Genomic DNA, 16,377 nt, shown 5'->3' with positions numbered 1-16,377 from the left:
TTTTCACTGTCATTAAGGTCGATAAGTGAGCAGGGGGGGGGGAGATTAAACACTGAAGTAATTGACACTGGTTTGTCAGATCACAAGGGTATCAAATTCAGTTTAAATGTCACATCTTACAAGGACCCTGTTATCAATAACAATTACAGAGAAAGGAGATTTATGACTGATGACAGCATAAGAATTTTTAATTAAATTCTGGAAAATAACAACTGGGGTAGTGAATCAAGTGGTGATGTCAACACAAAGTTTGACTCATTCTGTGAAAGCTACAAACACTGCTTCAATGTTTCCTTTCCTATAAAAAGAGTCAAAACTAGACATAAAACCAAAACATGGGTTACACAGGGGATTAGAAAGTCATCAAACACTCTCAGAAAGTTAAATAAATCAGCCAGGAAGAATGTAGCACTGAAAGCACATGTGAATTGTTATAGAAGCCTGTACAAGAAAGTAATAATTGCGGCTAACAAGCTTGATAATGATTCATATATTGAGAGAGATAACAACAATATGAAGTCAAATTGAGAGGTAATAAATAAAAACATAGGTAGACACAAAAGAAAAGATAACAGCTTTGTCACTAAAAGTGGGGGTAAAACTAATAAGGACCCACTTCAGATTGCCAACATATTTAACAAACATTTCACAAATATAGCCATAAATTTATTTAAAACTAAATGCAATTCCAATAGCAAGGTAAAAATCACCATGAATGACATGACAATGTTCCTTTATGCAGTAACTGAATTAGAGGTACTAAATGGTATAAATAATTTAAAAAATATAATGTCATGTGGTGTGATGGGATTCCTGACAAAGTCATTAAGAAAAGTGCAAGAAACATAGCCTCACATCTCACTGAAATTATGAACGAATCTTTTAAGACAACTGTAAAGCCACTTTACAAGAACAGTGATAAATATGATGTTAGTAACTTCAGGCCTTTATCAATGTTGAAAGGTTTCTGAAAAATAATAGAAAGGATAATGTATCATAGACTATCCAAATTTCTTATTATTTACTTATTCATTTATTGTTCTGTGTGACCAAATTAAGGAGAAGCCTCCATGGTCATGGAACGAGTCAATACATGAAATTAAACACACGAGAGTAGAAACAGAACAAATGAAATACAAGAAACATATTGAGGTGACAATTCATAACTTTGAATAAAGAAAATCAACAATGTAACACTGGAATTTGCTTAATTTTTCAGCTCTTCCAGGAGCCCCTCGACAGAATAGAAGGAGTGAGCCATGAGGAAACTCTTCAGTTTAGACTTAAAAGCATTTAGGCGACTGCTAAGATTTTTGGGTTCTTGTGGTAGCTTATTGAAAATGGATCCAGCAGAATAGTGCACTCCTTTCTGCACAAGAGTCAAGGAAGTGGATTCCACATGCAGATTTGATTTGATTAACCGAGTGAAAGCTGCTAACTCTTGGGAATAAGCTAATATTGCTACAACAAACGACATTAAAGAAAATATATACTGTGAGGGTAATGTCAGAATTCCCAGACTACTGAATAGGGTCGACAAGAGTTTTTGAACTTACACCACATATAGCTCGAACAGACCGTTTTTGAGCCAAAAATACCCTTCTTGAATCAGAAGAATTACCCCAAAAAATAATACCATATGACATAAGCATATGAAAATATGCGAAGTAGACTACTTTTCGTGTTGAACTGTCACTTATTTCAGATACTGTTATAATGGTAAATAAAGCAGCATTTAGTTTCTGAACAAGATCCTGAACATGGGCTTTCCACAACAGCTTACTATCTATCCGAACCCCTAGGAACTTGAACTGTTCCGTCTCGCTTATGATATGCCCATTCTGTGTGATCAAAATATCAGTTCTTGTTGAATTCTGAGTTAGAAACTGTAAAAACTGAGTCTTACTGTGATTTAGCATCAAATTATTTTCCACAAGCCACAAACTTCTTTCATGAACTACTTTATTCGATAATGTTTCAATATAACACACAACATCCTTCACTACCATGCTGGTGTCATCAGCAAACAGAAATATTTTTGAATCACCTGTAATATTAGAAGGCATATCATTTATGTAAATAAGAAACAGCAGTGGCACTAGCACCGACCTTTGGGGAACGCCCCATTTAACAGTGTCCTATTGGGACTGAACGTCACTACCACTCTCAATATTGCAGAGAATTATCTTCCGCTTTCTGTTCTTAAGTAAGATGCTAACCAATTGTAAGCTACTCCCGTTACTCCATAATAGTCCAACTTCTGCAGTAATATTTTGTGGTCAACACAGTCAAAAGGGCTTTCGTTAAATCAAAGAAAACACCTAGCGTTTGCAACCTTTTATTTAATCCGTCCAAAACCTCACAGAGAAAAGAGAATACAGCATTTTCAGTTGTTAAACCATTTCTAAAACCAAACTGTACATTTTATAGAAAATTATGTGAATTTAAATGCTCCAGTAACCTTGTATATACAACTTTCTCGATAACTTTAGCAAACACCGATGGCATAGAAATATGTCTATATTTGTCAACATTATCCCTGTCCCCTTTTTATAAAGTGGCTTCACTACCGAGTACTTTAATCGGTCTGGAAACCCACCACTCCTAAAGGAAAACTCACAGATTTGGTTAAGTACTGGGTTAATATACATAGAACAATACTTCAGTATTCTGCTTTTTGGTCTTTAGTGATTTAATTATTAACTCAATCTCCCTCTTGTCAGTATCATGGAGGAGCATTTGAGGTAACAGTCTTGGAACACTTTTTTCTACGAGTACTATTTGATTCCATGTTGGGACTAGGTTTCTATTTAGTTCACCTGCTATATTCAGAAAGTGATTATTAAATACTGTACATATATGCGACTTACCAGTAACACAGACATTCCCACTACGCACTGATTCTATATCGTTGACCTGGCTCTGCAGACCCACCACTTGCTTTCAACTGACCATATGGTTTTAATGTTATCCTGAGACTTAATTATTCTATCTGTATATCACATACTTTTTGTCTTCCTAATAACTTTTTTAACCACCTGTTTGTAATGGGCTGCCACATATAGATTTTGACTGTTTCTAATGTTTTGATATAATTGCCACTTTGTTCTACAGGATATTCTTATCCCTCTGGTCAGCCACCCAGGCTGCCTGTTTGTGCTAGTACCCTGTTTTGAACGTTCTAACGGAAAGCTACTTTCAAAGAGCACGAGAAATGTCTCGAGGAAAGCATTATATTTAACGTCTACTGTATCAGCACTATAAACATCTTGCCACTCTTGTTCCTCCATAAGGTTTACAAAGGTATCCACAGCAACTGGATCAGTTTTCCTAAAAAGCGGATAACTATATTTAACATGAGTTGCAGTCCAAAAATCTTTTAGAGTTAAAACTTGTGCATCATGATCTGAAAGGCCATTCACTTTTTTGCTAACAGAATACCCTTCTAGTAATGTTGTCTATGGTTGTTCTACTGTTCCCTTGCACTCTCGTTGGAAAGAATACGGTTTGCATAAGATTACCAGAATCCTTTTCCTTGCACAATCACTTATACAATTAATATTGACATCAACACATATAACTAACTTTTTGTATTTCCTATAAAGTGAACAAAGAACGTCCTCTAGCTTCACCAAAATGTTGTGAAATCGGAGTCTGGGGATCTATAATTAACAACAATTAGAAGTTTAACTCCACTAAATTTAACCAGACCTGCGCAACATTCAAACACCTTTCCAGTGCATTACTTTGAAACATCAATTGACTCAAATGGGATACCGTTTTTCACATACATGACTACTCTCCCACACCACAAAGAGCTCCTCGAAAAGCTGCCAGCCAACCTGTATCCTGGTAAAGGAAGCCTCTGAATTATCTCCTTATATAAGAAGTGTTCAGACATACCAATAATTTCAGAGTCAACATCTATAAGCAGTTCATTAACTTTATCTCTAATACCTTGTATATTTTGATGAAATATACTAATTCCCTCATTAATTGGATACCTAAGCTTTGTCGAATGTGGTTTCTTTGTTAGAGAGACTTCCCTTAAGCAGAAATACCTATCAGCTGACTTCAATCTAAAAAAGATGCAGCTTTAACACCCACTAGTACAGGAATTTTCCCATGAGTGATCCCACCACCCCCACCTATGCTGTCACCTATAAGCTTTGCCAACCTCCCCTTTCTATACCTGTTGAGGTGCAGGCCATGTCTAGTGAAACCTGTCCTGCTGATAGAATCCACCGACACCACTGAAATGTGCCTCTGCCTTCTGTCATCAGCGCACCCCCAAGTCTCATGTTATTATGCTTGACGGCTGTATTAAGATGAGGCCGATCGTGATGCTGAAACAGTTCCACGAAACGCACATTCATGTTGCCAGTCTGAGTGCCTATCTTTACCATGTCACCATCTATGTCATACTCCCCATCCCTATCAATAATATTACCAGCCCCATCCACAATCACTATCTGATCCTCTTTAGTAAAATCCCTACATAACCCCCCTATGTTAACAGTCACTTGAGCCAATCCTGCATTAGGCTTCACAATGCTGGTTACCTGGTACTCACTCCCCAACACTTCCTGCAACTGCTGGCCTACACCTCTACCATGAGAACTACCTAACAACAGAACTTTCTTCTTTCTCTTAGACTTTGAAACTGTCCTAGCCACTGTAACTGCTGAGGTCTGCTGCACACTTCCTACATGTACAGCTACTAGAAATTCCCCTCCACTAGACTCTGACAGTTGGTCATAGCTATTGCAAACTATCTGAAAATCCCCTTCTCCTACCAGATCTCTTGCCAACAGCCACCTCCAATTCCCCAGCCCCCTTCTGCCTCCTCATCCTATGTAGTTCCTCCCGTGCGTTTTTCAACTGCACCTGGTACTCTTGGTACATAACCTGCAGTTCCAGGAGAGGATCTCACCAGAATGCCCACTAGCTTCCCCACGGCATTCCCCCCAATGAAAATACTTCGAACAAGTCTCACACTGCCATCCTCTACTCACAAACCTACGGCAAAGCCCACACTTCCCACTCATGGTAAAATTTTACAGTTATTGAAAAAAGAAAACTACTTTATCTGAGTTCCGCTAGTACAATAAGAAGATGTTAAAAAACTGATTACAATTGTCACAAGCCTACTCTACAAGGGACGTAACTACTATTATTAACAGTATTAATCAACTGAAAATGATAATAAAACAAAAGACTAACACAGAAAGAAAATCAAATGTCTAATGACACAGTAACGAAACTGAAAACAGTTTCCAAAAATTTCTTCTGAAATTATTTCACAAGAACACCGATTGAAGACTACTAAAGTTCCTAAATAAACCACTATACACAAACAATTAATTAGTAATTACCTTTTGATGAGCCACTACAGCTGCAACTGGTCAGTGCGGAATGTAAACACAGGTAAGAAGTTAAGTTGCTCGATTCGAAACACTCACAAATATCAGGTCACAACACAAGAAAGGTGTAGGTGAATGAAGAAACCACTAATAAGTCACTTATATAGTAAATATTATCACTAAAACCGTTAAAATATGTACCTGAAACCTAAAAATATATGAAAACATAGAGAGCTATCTCACATGCAGTCACACACTTATGAGGTCACACCAAAGATAAGAATAGAAAGATAAGAACAGAATATTGGTTAATGTGCAAAAAGGTTTCCATAAAAATAAATTAACTGAAACAGCTATTATCAATTTTTTGCAACTTGTTCTAAATTCCATAAACATAAAGGAATTAAATTGTGGATTGTTTTTAGACTTACCAAAGGCCTTTGATGTCATCGACCATAAGTTACTGCTTAGGAAGTGCCTATGAGATATGTGGAGTTTCCTACAAATGGTTTGAATCATATTTGTCGGACAGGTATCAGAAGGTGGAGATAAGCCATGCAGATAGGAGATATTCATCAAGATTCAAGAAAGTTTTGTACAGAGTACCCCAGGGATCTGTATTAGTGCCATTACTGTTTTTAATATTTATCAATGACCTACAAAGTCAACTATCTGAAGCAGAGGCAGTATGTTTGCTGACGATACAAGTTTGTTTGTTAAAGCAAATAGTGAAACTGACTTACAGGAATAGATGAAGCAGACAGATGGTTTAATGAAAATAAAGAAACTAACCTTACAGTAGAACTGGGTAAGTGTAAGATTGAACAAGCATCATACACTAAACTCTTGGATGTATGGTTTGATGAACACTTAAAATGGGAAAAGCATGAAATATCACTGAACAAAAAATTAAGTCAAACATGTTATATACTTAGAATGATTAAAAGCTCGTGTAATATTAAAACAGTGTTGTATTTATTTCTCATTGATGTACAGTTAATTAAGATATGGTGTATAGTTTTGGGGGAACAACAGTCTAACAAAACATTCATTTAGACTACAAAAGAAGGCAGTCAGATTAATAAAAGGTATAGGATATAGAAACTCTTGTAGGCATGATTTCAAGGAATTAAAGATCATGACACTACCATCCTTATACATATATGAAAGCATATGTTTCTTAAAGGAACACGAGTAATTTTCTACATTAAACAGATAATTTCACAACTATCAAACAAGGAATAGGAATGATTTCCACAGAGAAATTCATAAAAAAGCAATGTATCATAAAAGTGTACTATTTTTTTTTTGGTCATCAGTCTATTGACTGGTTTGATGCGGTCCACCACGAATTCCTTTCCTGTGCTAACCTCTTTATCTCAGAGTAACACTTGCAACCTACGTCCTCAATTATTTGCTTGACGTATTCCAATCTCTGTCTTCCTCTACAGTTTTTGCCCTCTACAGCTCCCTCTAGTACCATGGAAGTCATTCCCTCATGTCTTAGCAGATGTCCTATCATCCTGTCCCTTCTCCTTATCAATGTTTTCCACATATTCCTTTCCTCTCCGATTCTGCGTAGAACCTCCTCATTCCTTACCAAGTGTACTATACCAACCCAAAATCCTCTACAGTGCTCTCCCCAAAGAACTAAAAATAATATGAAAACTGCTCATACTTAAAAGAGAATTAAAAAACATGTTATTGAGGAATAGTTTTTAGGGTATTGAAGAGTTTATGAATCATTGACAATAAAAGTGCAGTTAATATTTCCCTGAGATAATAAATATGTGTAATTGCTCACATTTAAATACTTGCTGTTTCTATGAAAGTGTGAAACAGTGTTAATGTAAGAATGAAAATAATCTTTGATGTGAGAATCACTAGCTTTTTTTATTGTACGTTGTTATCCTACATGTATATTTTTATGTCAATGTTCTTATAGTTCTATTAAAATTGTAATGTCTAAGTGACAAGTAAATTCAATTATAAATTTTCATGTACATGTATTTTAAATTGTAATGTTTATTGACAAGTCCTATGTCATTTTAATGAATACTACAAGGACGCTAATAAATTGAATCGAATTGAATTATAACAGTGCAAATACATCGCAAATTACGCCAAACAGAAATTATGAGGAGTTTATTAAGCCTAATATGTTTAGCCACGGAAAACGCAGCGAATATGTGTTCCAAATACCAGCACAAAACCGTTTTAGTGTCCCAGAGATAGACACAAGTGTAGAAAATGTGTGCAAACGAAATTACAAACAAAAGTAGCCCTGAAGGTACAAATATGACGAAAAAGATCTGACAGAAACCTTTTGTAAACAAACACACTGGTAGCCATGTGTGTGAACTAGCAAAAGTATTACATAAAGAACATTGTGTAAATGTTCGTAGTTATGTGAAACCAGGGTACCTATGTTCGAAATCATAAAAAGACTAACAGCTGGGATTTCACCAAATGCAAACGAATATACAGGGTGGTCCACTGATAGTGACCGGGCCAAATATCCCACGAAATAAGCATCAAACGAAAAAACTACAAAGAATGAAAGTCGTCTAGCTTGAAGGGAGAAAACAGATGGTGCTATAGTTGGCCCGCTAGATGGCATTGCCATAGGTCAAATGGATATCAACAGCATTGTTTTTTTTTAAAATAGAAACCACCTTTTTTATTACATAATCGTGTAGTACGTAAAGAAATATGAATGTTTTAGTTGGATCATTTTTTTCGCTTTGTGATACTTGGTGCTGTAATAGTCACAAACTTGAAAGTAGGTATCATCACATAACATTCCGCCAATGTGAACAGTATTTGCTTCGTGATACATTACCCATATTAAAATGGACCATTTACCAACTGCGGGAAAGGTCGGTATCATGGCTATTGCGATCAAAATGCCCAACGGTCTCGTGCTATGTATGCTGCTCAGTATCCTGGACGACATCACCCATGTGTCCGCACCGTTCGTCAGATAGTTACATAGTTACGTTATTTAAGGAAACAGGAAGTGTTCAGCCACATATGAAACGTCAACCACGACCTGCAACAAATGATGATGTCCAATTAGGTGTTTTAGCACATCAGTAGCAGACAAATTGCGCGAGAACCGGGAATCTCAAAAACGTTGGTGTTGAGAATGCTACATCAACATCGATTGCACCCGTACCATATTTCTATGCACCAGGAATTGCATGGCGACGACTTTGTGCGTCGTGTACAGTTCTGCCACTGGGCACAAGAGAAATTTCTGGACAATGACAGATTTATTGCATGCATTCTCTTTAGCGATGAAGCGTCATTCACCATCAGCAGTAACGTAAACCGGCATAATATGCAGTATTGGGCAACGGAAAATCCACGATGGCTGCAACAAGTGGAACATCAGCGACCTTGGCGGGTTAATGAATGGTGCAGCATTATGATAGGAAGGATAATTGGCCCCCATTTTATCGATGTCAATCTAAATGGTGCAATGTATGCTGATTTTCTACATAATGTTCTACCGATGTTACAACAAGGTGTTTCACTTCATGACAGAATGGCGATGTACTTCTAACATGGTGGATATCTGGCACTTAGCTCGCGTGCAGTTGAAGCAGTATTGAATAGCATATTTTATGACAGGTGGATTGGCCATCGAAGCACCATACCACGGCCCCTCACGTTCGCCGGATCTGACGTCCCCGGATTTCTTTCTGTGGGGAAAGTTGAAGGATATTTGCTATCAGTGATCCACCGACAACACCTGACAACATGCGTCAGTGCATTGTCAATGCATGTGCCAACATTATGGAAGGCGAACTACTCGCTGTTGAGAGGAATGTCGTTACACGTATTGCCAAATGCATTGAGGTTGATGGACATCATTTTGAGCATTTATTGCATTAACATGGTATTTACAGGTAATCACGCTGTAACAGTATGCGTTCTCAGAAACGATAAGTTCACAAAGGTACATGTATCACATTGGAACAACCGAAATAAAATGTTCAAACGCATCTACGTTCTGTATTTTAATTTAAAAAACCTACCTTTTATCAACTGTTCGTCTAAAAAAGTGAACTATATGTGGTCCAACTAAAACACTCATATTTCTTTACGTACTACACGAATATGTAATAAAAAATGGGGGTTCCTATTTTTAAAAACGAAGTTGATATCCGATTGACGTATAGCAGCGCCATCTAGTGGGCCAACCATAGCGCCATATGGTTTCCCCCTTCAAGCTAGAGACAAGTTTCGTTCTCTGTAGTTTTTTCGTTTGACGTTTATTTTGTGAGATATTTGGCCCGGTCATAATAGTGGAGGGGGGGGGGGGGGGGGACGTGCCAACGATGTTTATAGGAACGATTTGTCTAGTGCTGTCCAAAATCTGAAGGCAGTATTGGACTCTAATAAGAGCAAAAATATGATCGTCATTGGAATACCACGTAGATACAACCTTATAAAAGATTTGCAAGTAGAACGAGAAATCATTAAGGTCAACAAACAGTTTGAGAAGATCTGCAAAATGTATCAAAACTCTCGGTTTCTACCTGTTGACTACCTGCAGAGAGAAAGCTTCGCAAAGCATGGAATGGACATAAATAGATTGGGTAAGAGACTTCTCAGCTTCAAAATTCTGGAATTGTTGACCGCAGCTAGAAAAAAAACCAATGGATGATGTGTCTATAATAGCAGGAGCAACTGTTGATTGCCAACCAGAAACAATAGTGCAGCAGCCATCACAAACTCAACATCTACTGCTACTTCAGCAGAACCAGCACTAGCGGCAGCTAAATCAGCAACAACAAAAACAAAACAATTATCAGAAGCAGCAGCAACTAGTCAACAGCAGAGCCATAACCACTGGTGGCAACACCAGCCCTGCAGCCAGGCTACTAGTTCGAATTTTGGTGTTCTCGTAAAGATAAGTTATTTTAGGTTATAATAAGATATAGTTTAGCACTTATTATGTGCTAAATGGGTGTGTCAGTATGCTTTTAAGCGTACCACTAGAGGTTTCATTTTTATTTACATAATATTACAGAAGACGCTAAAAGATGGTACAGCCACTGTTTAAACAGGGAGATAAAGAAATAGCATCAAATTTCTGTCCAATTTCACCTCTGCAAGCACAGTCAAAAATTTTTGAAGAGGTAATGTACAATCGGCTTTATAACCATGTTATCACAAATATCAAACTGTCAAAGTCGCAGTTTTGAATTCTAAAGGGTTCTGGTACTGAGAAGGCTATCTACACTTACAGTGAAAATGTGCTCAATTCATTAGACAAAAAGTTGCAGGCAACTGGTATATTTTGTGATCTGTCAAAGGCATTTGACTGTGTAAATCACAATATCCTTTTAAGCAAATTAGAATATTATGGCGTAACAGGAAATGCTCCAAAGTGGTTCAATTCTTATATCTCTGGCAGGAAACAAAGGGTGTTATTAGGAAAGAGACATGTATCAATCTATCATGCATCATCCAGCTGGGAACTAATTACATGTGGGGTCCCACAAGGTTCCATTTTAGGGCCATTCTTTTTCTTGTGTATCATCAGTAACAATATCAGATACCAAGTTTGTTTTGTTTGCCGATGATACAGACATTGCAATAAATAGCAAATCAAGTGTAGTGTTAGAAAAATCGGCTACTAAAATATTTGTGGACATTAATCACTGGTAGGCAGCCAATTCTTTATCACTAAAGTTTGAAAAACACACTACATGCATTTTAGATCTTGTAAGAGGTGTCCCAAGAGTACATGGTTAATGTATGATGACAAGCAGATAGGAGAAGTGAACAGTGTTAAATTCTTGGGATTACAGCTTAATGATAAATTCAACTGTGGGGACCACATCACAGAACTGCTGAAGAGTCTTAACAAATCTCTATTTGCAATGCAAATTGTGTCAGACATAGGGGATATAAAAATGAACTTACTTTCATTCCATAATGTCATATGAGATTATTTTCTGGAGTAATTCATAAAGCCAAGCTAAAGTTTTCTGGGCACAAAAACGTGCAGTAAGAGTTATTTGTGGTTTGAACTCAAGAAAATCCTGCAGAAGCCTGTTTAGGGAACTAGGGATATTAACTATTGCTTCCCAATATATTTATCCTTAATGAAATTTGTCATTAAAAATATATCACTTTTTCAAACCAACAGCTCAATTCATGGAATCAATACTAGAAACAAGAATAATCTTGACAAGTATTTAAAGTCACTTACTCTTGCACATTATACTGCATTATTCAGGAACACACATTTTCAATAGCTTTCCAGCAGCCATAAAAAGCTTAAAAACCAATGAAATTCAGTTTAAGAGAGGACTAAAGAATTTATTGGTGGTCAACTCCTACTTCATTGATGAATTTCTCAGTAGAAGCAAATGATATGTATGTGTATAAATATGTATAAGAACAATCTAGCTTCTGCCCATTTCAGTGCAGTAATGTGTTCATTGTAAATAGGTATTGTAGTAGTTCTATTATATGTTTACTATCTTACAAATAAAAAAAAACATTTTTTAATTTTAAATTTATTGCATTAATGCGATCTTAGTAAATGAGTGTTTGTAAAATGTTTCTTTCATATAGTGTTTATTAAAGAAAATGACGATCATTCCACTTGGGGCCTGTGGAAGCTACATTCGCTTATTTGTTTCAGTTGTAAATATTTGTCATGTATTATTGTTTTTTCTGACACGTTCTACATTCTGGAGGAACTCCTCACTACAGATCAATTGGAATGAAAGTAAATCTAATCTAATCTAATCTAATCACAGTCACCAGTGGCAGCAGCATCCCCAGAATCATTATCATCAGAAACACAGGCAACAAGAGAACACTCGCAGAAATAGTAGGAGCCACTCATCTCCTTAACAAGACAAGAATTTCACCACCATACCATCTGAAGAAGTAGTCAACATTGGAAATCTCATGAAATGGTCATATGCCGAGGAAGAGGAACGCAGCTGTTGCATCCCATTTCAATGATTTTTGCGGAAGGGCTACAGGAAAATCACAGTAAGATAAGTTCAAGTTTAATATTCTTGCGTATTAATGTGCAGTCTCTTAAGAACAGACTTAATGAAATTCAGTATTGGCTGGAAAACTTAAAACTACACTGTGATTTCAATAAATGAACACTGGCTTAGCAATGAGGAACTAAAATGAGTGTGCTGTAGTGACCATTATAAACATGCTCATAACGCCTGCCACCACGCTTGCATGAATAATTTAGAATCGCATTTTCGGTGTCTATTGATTGCACCCTGTGGCTTCGACAGGCAAACATTCTTGGAAATTACCATAAAGAAGCACTGGCAATTGAAAACATACGAAAAGAAACTAAAGCTGTATAACTCTTATCTCTTGTTTACAAAAATGACGGTTAAAATTTTATATGTAGGTTGTCGCACTTTCAGACACTGTAGCACAACAAACCGAGAAGAAATCGACGTCTTTGTGATAGATCTTTAATGAACTGTAGTACTGAAACTGCATAATTGTGGAATAAGCAAGTATGAATACGAAATCCATCAATTATGACACGATAGCTTCGGAAACTGTGAAATTGAGGTTGCGCTGTACAAGGTGCTTTTGTTGCACAGTCTGAGCACAGGATACGTGATCTTGTTAGCCAATTACAGCGCGCATAGTAGCTGTGATCTATTCAGCCAACGACAACGTATTTCGTCGAGCACATACAGAAATTAAAATACATACAGTGTAGAAATAAGTAGAGCTGTGGTTTTGTATATGATTTTGGTTACCCATTTTTCGTTAGAGATGTAGTTAGACTGGAATATATGACGACATCTTAAATCGATATGAATGAAGCAATGACATTGCTTGAGATAAATATATAGCTTTTCCATTCCGAATATGTCGTTATTTCCATACAGAGATTTATTGAGGGTATGGTATAGGTTGAATGTAGCATCAGAAGATAAACCTTGAACATTGAAGGGGGCGGGGGACGATGATATTGTGACATTATTTACTAAACCATCGTAAATTTTACTAGTTCATATTTTGTTAATAAGAAGTCGTAATTTATAACTTAAGCACTAATTAATTACAATTGTAATGTGTCTAGTGGTACATCACATGCAAAATAGCTGCAAGATGCCCTGTTTTACACCCCATACTGACAGCTCTACTGCTCTAAATGTTGGCGGGAACCACCAGTTGGTACCAACTGAAATCATAAATTCTAGTCGTGTATACTGTTTTGTGGTAAACTCCTCAGAGTGTAGTACTGACTTTTATATTCTTTCTTGTTAAAACACTTCGCTATTTTTCTATGAATAGGTCGCCGATATCCAGGTGTGTGTTTAACTGTCTTCGGCTCTGGTTTCCGAATATTTCGTGATTTCCGATGGTATTGTTTACTGGGACATAAGATCACAGCTTGCATTGGTAGAAAAAGTCTGTTGACAGACTAATCTGTAGCGTAGCCAGATATGTAGGTTAGGCTGGAACGCAACAGTTTGGTTGTGAGATGGCGTAGCCAAACGAATGTGAAAGCGAAAAACCTTACTGTGGTGACAGACTGATCTGTAGCATAGGCAGAGGTCTAGGCTGATGAAGCGAAATTTGGGAAAAGAAATCACAATGAAGGCGGTGAGATCGTGGGAATTTGGGTGTTTGATGGAATTAAGTGAGAACCTAAAAAATTCTTCCTTGTGACCTTTGACTTTCGGACAAAAGATGTGTTGTTCAGAACGATAAAATGAAAGATTCATCCTGGGACGACGATCGTTAGTGACTGCTTCAGTTAGAACAACAGTCAAGGTACTGAAGGGTTTCGATACCTTGAAGTGAACCATAGTCTCAACTTCGTAGATATGAAAGAGTGTTCAATTCACATACAGAATGTGGATAAAATATGGTGGGATGTGAATGGTGTCATCCCATGAGACAGCAGAAAGGCCAAACATTTCGCAGGTTACCTAGCTGAGTGTATGTTCCATTTAGCACATCGCAGAAATATATATTTCATTGCTTCTTTTGTTGAAGCGGGTACACTTTACTCCCCCAAAGTAACACAATAATTCTTTCAATCAATGTTGCAAATACGACTAGTGTCTACAATTCCGAGCTTGCTGGCGAAACTGGCGCCTACAATTTCCCCAACATTATAGATGTGTTACAGCATTGCTTTGGTTGGCACTGTACACTACATTACAATTTCTATTTTATTCGTGTTATATTCTTAAAATTTTTTCGTAGTTTGTGTGTTTGTGCATTGAAAATGTGCTGATACCATTAGATGATTACATAACGTGTAATGTGCTTCCATTCTGTGTTGTGATTGGCTGAGGAGATCACGTATCCTGTGTTCAGATTGTGTAACAAAAGCACTTCGTACAGCACTATCGCGATTTCACACTTTCCGAAGATATCATAATGTATTTGGACGATATCGTATTTACACTTGCTTATTCCGCAAATATGCAGTTTCAGTGCTACAGTACATTACATATCTTGCCTTAATGTAGTTGTCGCAAACCTAAATAGTTGGGACTACAAAGTAAGTATGATTGACCCTATGCTTGCAGATCACAGTGCAGTAATCATAAAGCTCATCACAAACTTAGTAAGTACTAAATAAATTTTCAGCTAGCATTAAAATTATGTCTTCAGAAGTGGGGTTATTACAAAGAAAAATTTAGATGATTTCAAAACTGCAGTGTGTTCTACAGTTTTACATAAAATATGTGAAGAATTGGCACCAAATGATGATATATTCAGTTTCATGTTCCAGATTCTCAAAGCCAGATTTGTTGAAAATTTTCCACTAAATCCGAAGAGATATCCAGTTGCCAAATCAAAATACACACAGAAAACTGCCAAATTAAAAGGATTGGTATACCTCTATACTGGCCAAAATAAAATGCATTACATAACTGCTAATGATAAAGTTAAAGCCACTGAAGGTATTGGCATTAAGGACAGACTATGCTGCAGTTTTTTACAGGCAAAAATGGTGTACAGGAAAGAAGTAGAGAAAACAAATTAGGAAAGTAATGCTAGATTTATTGAAGAAGCTCATAGTCCTAGCAATGCACTATGGGATCTCAATATAAAATATAAGAAAAAGCCCACCTCTTGGTCTAGTATGTGCAGGCCAGATGAGTTTAGTGAATATTTTATAAACAAAGTAGCAAGCACAGTAAGTGAAATTCGACTTCAGAACAGATCCAGCAGTTGCTGTGAAATTTGGATCCAAAAGACATAATAAAAAATAGTAAATTACTTCGAACACTCAGGGAGTCCTGATATTTATGGCATTTCCTGTACTATACTAAAAACTATAGTCTGCAAAATTGCTCAACCACTGTGAATAGTAATAAATAAATGCCTGTATGCCAGAGAATTTACAGACTTCCTGAAAGTAGCATGCACAGCACCAGTTTACAAAGAAGGTAAACCCCACGAAGTGTCAAGCTACAGACCTATATCTATGATCTGTCTGCAAAACTGCTCAACCACTGCCAGTAGTAATATATAAATGACTCCATGCCAGGGAATTTCCATACTTCCTGAAAGTAACATGCACAGTACCAGTATACAAATAAGGTAATCCCCATGAAGTGTCAAGCTACTGGCCTATATCTATGAAATCACAGGTAGGTAAGGTGATGGAAACCGTACTGAAAGATAGGCTGTTAAATTATTTTGAAGGAAATTACCTCTTTTATAACACTCAGCACGGCTTTCAGGAGGGCAAGTATACAACAACAGCTGTACTTGACTTAGTTACAAATATAAGTCAGTGTTTTGAAACCAAGGAGTTTATAACATTAGTGTTCTGTTACCTTATAAAGGCATTTGCTTGTATCCCACATACGGCAATTCTCAGCAAGCTAAAATCGTATGATATTGAGGCTGTTTCACAAACTCTCGAATCGTACTAAATATCAGATGACAGACTGTATCAGTGCAAGGAGCAGAATCAGGCGAAATGAAGTTAAAACATGGTGTGCCACAGGGTGTTATAGCTTCC

The 16,377-nt window shown here is 36.9% G+C and overlaps 1 long non-coding RNA gene across 1 annotated transcript in view; it reads right to left on the bottom strand.

Moving 5' to 3' along the window:
- Positions 1-8,101: 8,101 nt before the first annotated feature.
- Positions 8,102-16,377, bottom strand: part of LOC126284264 (uncharacterized) — a 32,291-nt gene continuing 24,015 nt past the window's right edge. Inside the window, exon 3 of the long non-coding RNA XR_007551460.1 lies at positions 8,102-8,415. This is a non-coding gene — a long non-coding RNA (uncharacterized LOC126284264). The remainder of the gene's footprint in view (positions 8,416-16,377) is intronic.

The sequence above is a fragment of the Schistocerca gregaria genome, chromosome 8 (genome assembly GCF_023897955.1).
Source record: "Schistocerca gregaria isolate iqSchGreg1 chromosome 8, iqSchGreg1.2, whole genome shotgun sequence".
NCBI lineage: Eukaryota > Metazoa > Arthropoda > Insecta > Orthoptera > Acrididae > Schistocerca > Schistocerca gregaria.
This window is presented reverse-complemented; position numbering and strand designations above follow the sequence as displayed.